Genomic DNA, 10,471 nt, shown 5'->3' with positions numbered 1-10,471 from the left:
TACAAACAGGGGCGGACGGGTCCTTCCCTTGCAAGTGGCAGGAAGTTCTCTTCAGACAGCTGCAGCCACCTAGCTGCACTGAGCGCAGCTGAGAGGAAGGCGGCCGGCTGTCGCTCTGGTTTCCCTTTTTTCAAAGAAGGGACAGACAGAGGATGGCAAAGTGACTTTTTTCAGAGCCGCAAAGGCAGGGTCTTGGTGCACAGCTCACGAAGATGTTACGTGCCAGACACCTCCATTGCCTCTTCCTGCTTTGGTTACATCTCACCCAGTGTGGAGGTGTTGCCTGCGAAGACTGTGTCCTTCAGTGCAGTGACGGCGGTTTCTCTGCTGTCCACACAGCATTTAGTACACATTGAATGCTATAAAATAAATGACAGAGATCACCCCCCTCCTTTGTCACTGTAGCCGCCATTAAAAGGCTCACCACACAGCCCCATGCTCCAGACACTGGGGTTCACACACCTCCATTTTTTTATTTTGTTTTTAAGTAAAACAAAAAACCTAAAAAGAGATCCCAAACAGACACACACACCCCATTGCCCCACGCAACAGAGGGAGAAGAGGCAGCAAGTCCATAAAAGCCCACTTAGGGATTTGGACACTGCCACTCTCTTGTGCCTGGAAGGTGCTGAGCAGCAATACAAAACCCTTACTTAGATCAGCTGGGGCTCACATGAGGCCCAGAGCTTGGCATCACATCTTGCACAAAAAGGCAGCGTGGCATCCCCACTACAGTGGTGGGGCATGGACTCCGTACTGGCTCCAAGGGAAGACCACACTGGACTGATTCACCCCTGGCAGCCTCATTTTCCTGTGGAAGAAGGGAATCTCTCTCATCTCCAGATGCCTCGTAGGCTCAACCTGAATGGTTTATCAGCTCTCACGGGATCACAAACCCCGTAGCGGTACAGCCGAAGGCCTGCGGATGCACTGATCTCCCGTCACCCCCACTCTGCTTTAGAGCTCAACACAGATGTCGTTTCATTGGTTCCAGGGCCTCATTGATGAGACATTTCTCGAAAGCACCCACTCCACTTCTCCGCTCTTCAGCTAGGAAACAGCTGCCCCCCATGGCCTCCTTTAACTCCCTGAGACCTGTCGAAGGGAGAGCACAACACCTGCCCCACAGTTCTCGCTTACCTCCTCGGAGGCTGCGCTCCAAAAACGGGATTTTGATTCAATTAACTTTTATGGCCAGGCTTTGGAAATCCCTCCACAGGCCTCTCGCTTCAGAAGCTGCTGGGATCCCTTTCTACTGAGGAAAGGTAGCTACAGAGTAAAAGGAGACCCCCTGGGCAGTTTGCACAGCCTCTGAGCAAAGCAAGGCCGGTGGAAAGACAACCAAGTGCAACAAGCTCAGCAGCATCCCCAGCCTCTGCAAACGTTCTAGGAGACACAGAAAGTGCTGAGGGTCAGGGGGACTGCCACGGAAATTGTGACTCCTGGGTTTCATAAGTGTGGCAGCGGGGCCGATACACAGTTACACAAATGCTCCTTTTTCCTTCCATGAGAGCCGAACAGCTAAGTGCTGTCCAGGGCTGCTTTCCTGTTCATTTCAGTGAGAAGGTTTGGAGCACCACGACCTCCCTAACTCTCCGCTTCAAGCTGCCCCCTTACGGTGCATCTTGGGGTCTGTCCACGTGGTCTCTGTGCACACATGGAACGTGCAGGAGAGCACCACAGCACCATGCATGGCCCAGCCAAGAGGAAATCCAGCCCCCTGGGCATCTGGCTAACCGACAGAAAATGGTTTGAATTAGAGGGGCTTTCTGAAAGGAGTTTTCTGTAGGAAGAATGTTGACACAGCATGGTTAGTTGTGAGTTGTGTAGCTCCCTACAGCCGTGTTGGGGTAGTGGCTGAAATAGAAAATTGGTTCAGGGACATGCCGTCGGAATGCAGATTGTAAAACAAACTTTGTTAGCTTGATCCCACCAGGCCAGGAGAGAGAGCAAGGTTCATTTGAAGAACAAAAACAAATATAAGGGCCCTATTTTCTCCTTTTAATAAACTGATTCATGTGACAGCCTGCCAGGCTGGGAGCTAAGGGCAGAGACTGTTTGCTGCAAGACTCGGTACTTTATTAGATCTTACTGAGGCCGCTTGTTAGCCTGCTTGCACGATTTCATTACAGACAAGTATCCCCAGAGAGAAAACGCAGAGACCAGACTCAGTCCTTGGTGACAGACACATCATAGAGGATACAGAGCTCCCCGCCAGAACGTTGCCTGCTTCCTATTGCAACCATATAAAATCTGCATGTGTTTCCAGGGATCTGGTAGAGTACAGGGCCAAATTCTGCCCTGTGTTTCCACAAATGGCAAGGAGCAGAAAGTGGTCGAGTGTGAGTGTGAGTGAGAGATGCTCCCCAGTTGCCTTCCCTACCAAACCTGCAAAACCCTCTCTGTTGAGAGAAAGCAGCATGGCTAATGGAGAGGGCTGGGAAGGTGTAGGGGTCAAGCAAATGGCTGTAGCCCATGGCATTGTTCCTGGAACGAGTCAGTGCTTGCCACATCCGCATTCACTTACCTTAGTTCCTCCACCCCAGCATGAAACCCACTTTGGGCTATGGAGCACGTTCCTGTGAGAGCTCTAGTGCCAGGGGCTCCGTGTGGACGACTCTGGCCTTTTAGATCTGGAGATCACAGGTCAATCCCCCTACCAGTTGTGCGGGAGAGCAAACTGCCATTGCTACCCCAACAGAGCAATGAAAAGGAGATGCAGAGTTCAGACTCGCTGAGCTTCCTACAGCCAGTGTGGAAATAACGCACACAGGGGGACCATGCGGCTTGGAGTCTAAGTCAGATAATGTGTTAACTGATATTTGCATCTGCAAAAGAGAGGATACAACTGCTTCACCCAGCACCCGAGGTGTGTATGGAGCTCTCTAAACAAAGAGAAACAACAGCTCCCAGCGCTGAGAAACAGGCAGTCTTTTTAAAAAAAAAATCCCACGTTTCCTCCGAGGGAAAATGGTAAAACACGGCTAGTAAAGACACAGAGCAGAAAAAAGAGAAAGGATCAGAGTCATTTACAAAGCTGGTTAAAAGTTGCCATTTCCATTAGAAACCACTTCAGCAAAGCCAGAGGAGTAGATAGAGATTTAGCAATTCTATCTTCCAGGTACCTGGACAAAAGAGAGGGATGGGGAGATGGGAAGAGAAAAAGGAAAATGAAAAACTCAAAGCAGACCAGGATAATATATGGGCCAGCTATGCACTAGCTCCCAAGAAATTGACTAGATATGAAATTAGACCTGGAAAAGTAAAAGTAGGTACTTACCTGTACCTTGAATGATGAATTACAAATGTTACGCTAGCGCCCTCTGGGGGCAAATGCTGTTACCTCTCACTGCTTTCTCGAGGGCAGCCCAATCAACGTAAGAATGGGACTAGTGCGGGGTTTTTTTAATCTATCCACACACGATACATTAAAAGAATTGTAAGGGTTCATATTCTAACATGAGTGGTTGACATTGTCACAATGAAGGCTGCCAGTACAATCTTCATTCAGCTGTCTTTGTGCACATACATTAGGATAGTGTTTCTCAAACGGGGTGAAAGACGGGCCAACTCAAGAGGGGGTTGCAAGCCTATTGTAGGGGGACCAAGGTATTGCGACCTTTACTTCTGTGCTGCCTTAGAGCAGTGGCTGCTGGCTGGATGCCCAGCTCTGAAGGCAGCGCCACTGCCAGCAGCACTGCAAAAGTAAGGGTGGCATGGTATAGGGGCAGGTCGTCACAGCCTGAAATATTTTCAAAGGAGGTTCCAACAAAAAAAAGGGTTTGAGAACCCCTGCATTATGATAGTCTTTAATCACATGATCGCACACTTTTTTCCCCTCTAGGCCCCCTGCCAATGCCACTTCCTTATTCTCATTCTCAGAAATGGCTGAACCATTTCAATTGAAATTTTCCAGACTAAAATAACCCGAGAGAAAGTTCAGCCTGAGCGGTTCAAGTTGGGTAAAGTTATAAGCAACTGAAAGGAAGGTCTGATAACCAGAGGCATCAGGGCAACCTTAATAGGTGGGGCTACCAGCTCTGCCTATAAATGTTGAACTTTCCAAAAGAGGACAACTCACACACCTCTCTGTTTGCAGCCAACATTTTAAAAGCCTTTTGGGACATTCATCCAAGCTGATGCCTTGATTGGCCTGCACCTTATGAGAAAACAGAGGCTTCATGTGTGTTAGGCTAAGGGCAATCACGTGGAAGGTGAGACCATTCCACTGTGACCACCCCAGGGCAAAGCGGCGTCAGAGAGAGAGGAAAAGCAGGGCTACATCTTTCAAGGGCTGAAAAAGAAGCTATTCAAGTTGAGGCAAAAGGATCTGTGTTTAGTCACTGTTTTAAGGGAGCAGACTGATTTTTAAAGTTGAGCCATTGATTTCTACCTCCCCCCCCACCGGGCTAGGCCCCTGGTTACACTAAGGAAGCCCTTGGGCACATGAGTATCTGTGATTGACAGCATTTGCCTATTCAGGGTATTGCCATTCTTCCTTGCCAACAGCTGACAAGGGGCTGATAGTTCGGCTGATAGTTTTGCTCTTCTTCAAGCATCTAACATAGCCCATTCACCCCAGCTTTTGAAAACCATGGGCAAATCCTACTTGCTCCAAGTCAGGTCACTCCCTATGTAGGACTCACACCTTTAAAAATGGTGCTTCTACCCCTCTTGCCGTAGGTATGCAGTGTAACTAACGACCGTGCTGCATATCTGCATAGTACATGGATTCATTATGCTGGATGCTCTAGCTGCTGTACCAGTGAACCCTTAAACCCGACCCGCAGCACCTACCCCCTTCCAGTCCTGATCCTTCACACAGCTCCCCCAACGCACCCTCACCCTGCTCAGATGCCCTGCTTGCTATTCTGCACCCAGGAGGAGTGAAGAATGCATATGCCCTGAAGTTGGAGTCTCCAGCATGAAGAGGGAACACCTGCCCCAGCGGCTCAGAGAGGAATGAGGGAAGTGCAGCAAACCCCATCTGATGTGTTTTTGTTCATCAAGATCCATCTCCCAAATCTTAGGGCCTGGTGCATTTCGGGCTGAAAAGGGCAGCGAAGTCTTTTCAGCTGATAGCATTATCACTTTTCACAGCTCTTAGAGGCGTTTAATAATTGGCTGCAGCAACGGCTGTTTAATTCTCGCTAACATTTCAAAATGTAGCCATTTAATTTAGAAAATCCTCTGCTTCTGGAAATCCTGTAATCGAATCCAAGCCTCTGTCAATCTAATTAGTTTTGAAATACTGTCTCTCCAGAACTTGGAGACCTAAATAAGCAGCTTAACATTAAAACCCAGCTTCTTTCCCAAACAGATATTGCTTTTCTTTTTATTCCAAAACAGAAGTTCTCATTAAACAATATTCAGCTGAAATTATTCCCACTCCCCTCTTGGGTTTTCCCCTCTGGCATTTGCCTTAAGAGCATTTGTCAGGAAGCTGGAAGGCAGGTGAGGATCTCCCTGCATCGCCTCTGCCATTCTGTCCATCAGGCATTTGGAACCAGGCTTCACTATTGAAAAAAAGAGGCTAATGCACCTTCACGTCTCCAGTGCAGACAAGGTTTAACCATGTTATGTAACAGTTTATAATGCCATGCTATAGCCTAGCGAGGCAGGAGCAGCCACCAAGACGACTGGGGCTATAACCTGCTTTTGTCAGCTGTTTGGTAACATGATTAGGCCCCGTCTATGCTGGAACAGGAGCACTACTGTTATTTAAAAGAAAATAGGCTGCATCATCAAGGGCCAGGCTGCTTCTCCTGTGGTGCACAGCCTGGTGCTGAGTCGTGAAGGAGCATCTGCTGGGTGGCACCCTATTTGTTGAGGCAGCAGAACAATCCCATGCTCTATGGGTTCCAGCTGCAGTCCAGGCAGGGAAGAGAAGCAGTAGCTTTCTTTCTGCCTGCCCTGCTGCTGCTGCTTTTGCTTTTCCTTCCTCTGCACTGGTTGGGCAGAGGAGAAGTGTGCTTCAAAGGGGTGTTGGGTTGGATTCATGACTCCCTGGAGCAGAGAAACCACAGAGCTGAAGGATGCGCAAGCAGGAAGCGGAGAACATCCCAGCACTGCTAGACCCAGAGCTCACAAGCCCCTCGACTCACAATATTTCCAACAATAATTAGGACCCAAATCCCATGGTCCTTGGGAATACGGGGAGTCATGGGACAGGATTTTTTTCAGCCATTTCATCAGTGGCAGACAAAAAGATTGAGAACCAGTTGGTTTGTGGGACAGGGCACGGGGCTAGGAGACATGGGTTCTGTTTTTGCCTCAGCCACATATAGTGTGACGTTGGGCAAATCATTTAATCTCCCCATGCCTCTGTTTCCCCATATGTAAAACTGGAATAATGATACTTAACCTCCTTTCTGAAATCATTTACGATCCAGAGGTCAGTAATGTAGGTGCCTGATGGCGCCTTTATTTGTCATGATTCAAATCTCATTTGAACAGCGATCGACCTGTCTGATGCAAACTATTCCCTAAATAACTTACTCAAGGAACAGCAGCAAAGCTGTGAACACGATTCATTGACTAATATTTGAGCAGCTCTACTTATTCTGGCTGCCACTGCCTGCAGTCTAGGGTAGACAAGGTCCAAGAAGGTGGTAACAGCATCCCCCAAGATTCTCTCTGCCCTCCCTTCCCTCACCTACTCCCCAGACAACTTGAATTTTACAATAGCCTCTTTCTGCACAAACCTAACTCTTACAGATGTCTTTCTGCTTTCAAAGTTAAACAGGGTGGTTCACCACTATACCTCCTCTTAGCCGAATGCTTCCTCTTATCTGAAACCAGGTCACAGCCCATGGGGCATTATACAAATGAGGTTCAGACAATGGCGGCTGCACTCAAAGCTCCCTAGGCAGCTGCTTCATGCAGGAGGAATGGCGGTTTCATTTCCCTTGCTAGGGTCCCCCAGTTAGGGCCAGCTGGCTTCCCCAAGGCTGGCTGGCTCAGTGGCACTCAGTGCACAAGCCTTTATCCACAGAAATCTGACTTGACTCCATAAAAACCTCAGACAAGAGCCTGAGCGATTACAGGCCAGCCGCTCCATTAAAGTTAATGGGGAGTTTGGGCCATGCAAGGACTGGAGGATTCAGATATTTGTGCTTCACAGTGAGATTTCAGCACATGAACACGTGCACACAGGAATGTAGCTGATCTGACTGGCCTCAGGGCAGTCAGCCAGTCCGCTCGCTCTCCGTAATTAGGGGAACTAACCAGCAGGCTTTGAAGTCTGTGATCAGGGCTGAGAAAACCTGACAGCAGACTTCAAAGTCTGCTGTGCCAGCTTGCCTGATTATCTGAAGGCTGCTGGTGTCCCCCAAGACACTGAGATAATCATGGTAATGCTGCACTTCTTTCCCTCTCCCCACCCTCCTGCAAGTTGCTAGGATTTGAACTCAGGATTTTTTCCCTCTGCTCCTCTAGGTGTGTGTGAACTGAATCCTCCCAGAGGAAACATGTGGGTTCTGTTGAAACATTTAAGTGAAGGCCAGAGGTAGCTCGAGCGCTCGGAGCGAACTCCCCAGTGATCTTTGCTGCGGGTGCTGAAAGCCAGACAGGCAGATTGCAATCTGAGCATGAAGTGCTGGGGCCTTGTTGGGCTGGGACTGACTGATCTGACCTCAGCCACTGGGGTGTACGTTTGACTCAAACCAGTTTTCAAAGCTGGCTGCCAAAAAACCTCTCCTGCCAGATTAGTCACCCGAAACCCCGGAGCTCTGTTGTCAAAAGAGCCTGGCTTGCAAACACAGAGGTGGGCTCATTAGCCGGCACTGGCTGCAGAGTTCTGACACTGGTTGGGGAGCAGCCGCACAGCAGGGCAAACAACTAGACCCCGCAGGGGGACGGCTGCTGGGTAAGTATAAAGCACCCTGCCTCCATGGAGGGACTGGGGGGGGGGGGGTGCACAGATGCACTGAAATGGGCTGCAATGAAAATACCCTGCTAAGAACCAGGTTCATCACTGGACTAGCAGGGGATCTCACGTCCACCCCAAGAGGTATTGGCTCTTAGCTCCTGAAGCCCCAGGTGTGTCTGACTCTACCCAATCCTATTAGCACCTCGCTCTCATAAACATAACACGTACAATGCACCCACGAGCAGCGTCTTTGCCCACAGCCTGCGAGATACCGCTCTAAGCAGAAACCCATTTCTCTCCCTCCCCTTGAAATCCTGTCGGTCTGAAAGGCAGCTTCCACAAGGTCCATCAGCAGAGTCAAAGAGGATCCAGTTGAAAGCCTGGAGCTGCAAACTCTGCCTTACTGCAGGCTCTTAAATCCTCCCACCTGCTTCATAGTGATTTATAACTCCTCTGAAATGAATATTCTCTGCCAACCCTGGCTCATGCGTGGCTCAGCAGAGTGAGACGAGGGGACAGAACCTTTCACTTCCGGTGTAAATGCAGCGCTGGCCGGCAGTAGCTGAGGAGATACCAGCTGCTGGTTATTTCCATGGCCAGGGTGTAGTGAGCTAGTGGTCTCTGCTCACCTACTAGTAGACAGCTATGCACATCAATACAATTGCTGCCCTCCCAGCCCTTTGTCATCGGTCTCAGCAAAACAGTCAAGGACTGAGCAGGCTCTGTAGGCTGACCTGCTCTCACCTGCAGAGGTGGTCCCGGGAGGTCACATGGCAGGACCATTGTAGGGCAGTGTAGACAACACCTGTACTGCTGCCACCAGTGCTCTACCATTTGTACGGAGAGAGGCTGTTCCAGCACCTTCCACTATTGCAGTTACTTAAAAACAAAACTGCGCATGCTAGCTCAAACGGTGTGTGTTAAAAGAAGGCGGGGCTAAGGAACGAGATCCTCTTGGACAGGCAGCCTTTGTGATAGACACATTCACGAGGGTGCCGGATGTACCATATGGGATCTCACCTCTCCTGGCGCACAATGCGTCTGTCCCACAGAGGAAGCAGTCTCCCCAGGGTTATTCCCACAGGTGAGGAGTGACTTTAAAAGTACCTAGATAAAGGGTCCATCAGGACCAACACTACCACACGGCAACGCTGAGCTGACATTTACATAGCACCTTTCATCTACAGGACCCCACGCACTGCACCTACTGTATCTATACAAGGGAAACACCTTCCTCCAAGGAAAGGCAGCTACCATCTGAGTGGGACGTGGTGACAGTTTAACGGCACATGGCAGCACCAGCCAACAGGTCAGGAGAGGGAGTAAGTGCTATATTCAGTAGAAGCAGCGGAGGAATGCTCCTACTGTTACTACGACTGGCAGAGCTCCACCAATGCAAATGCAAGGGTGGGAGATTTCCCAGCAGCTAGCATGGGCTGCCTCGCAGCAAGTTATTTGAGCACAGGTAATGTGCAGGCAGATGGACAGACAACATGTGCTTTGGGGAGGAAGGAAGGAACTAGCAGGCAGGAGAACTGTAGACACAGGATAGTAATGTTAAGAGAAGCTGGGGCGGAGAGATAGGAATGGAGCCTGGGATACAGGAAGGAGAGATGGCAGGGAAGGGGAAGTAGGACAGGAAATGAGAAGCAAAGACAGAGAGGTGAGCACAAAATATGAGTGTTAGTAGAATTGTATTTGCACCCCCATCCCTCATTTGGTTATTTGGCTGCAGTCAAATACTATTTCTGGGAGGGTGGAGGAGGGGGCAAAAGAGTTCGGTATTTGGTACAGGCCTGGTAGAAGTGGCTGTGCAATGGGTCAGACACCAAGATTCTAAGCAGAGGTGGAAAAAAATACAAACCAAGCACCCAGTAGAAAAAGAGAAAAATAGGAAGAAACTACTTAAAGAGTGAGGTCCTATTGGGAGTTTTACAATTTTTTTAATTCAGTAGACCACCGCTCCATGTTTGTGGTCCAGTCTAAGACATGGTACAATTTAGAGCACACAAAGGCGCCTGGGAACATAAAGCACAGTATTAGTTTGTTTTGGAAGAGTTATGGTGTGCTTCTCTTCTAGTCCTTGGACAGAGTGGGAGGAACATGTGAACATTTATATTGCCACCAATGCAAGGGGAGCTGACTAACTCACAGGGGGAAATACTTCATTTCTATGCTTCGAAAGGGAATTAGGTGCCCAAATTCCACTGAATTCTAATGGGATTTGGGCCTCTAACTCCCATAACCAATAATCAATGGGCTATATCCTAAATCCAGTCCTCCAGGCATGACAGACCTACAGCCCTGCCTTCCCAGCTATAGGATTGGCCAAAGCATGACCCAAGCACTACAATGTTCTGTGTATTTACCTTGTAAGCCATAGCTTGAACAACAATTTCATGTTCAGGTTAAAAGGTGCAGCTCGACCCTGGTGTCACTGAATGCTCTTGCCAGTGTATTAATTGTACTATAACAGGTTTTCACCTTCCTCTGTAGCATGGGGCACGGCTCACTTGCTGGTGGATTCTCTGTACCTTAAAGTCTTTAAACCATGATTTGAGGACATTAATAACTCAGTCATTGGTTAGGGGTCTATTACAG

Source organism: Emydura macquarii, unplaced genomic scaffold (assembly GCF_026122565.2).
Source record: "Emydura macquarii macquarii isolate MOO-44397 ecotype Brisbane River unplaced genomic scaffold, CSIRO-AGI_Emac_v2 contig_1119, whole genome shotgun sequence".
Classification (NCBI taxonomy): Eukaryota; Metazoa; Chordata; order Testudines; family Chelidae; genus Emydura; species Emydura macquarii.
The sequence above is the reverse complement of the archived record's forward strand: the minus strand, read 5'-3'. Positions refer to the sequence as shown.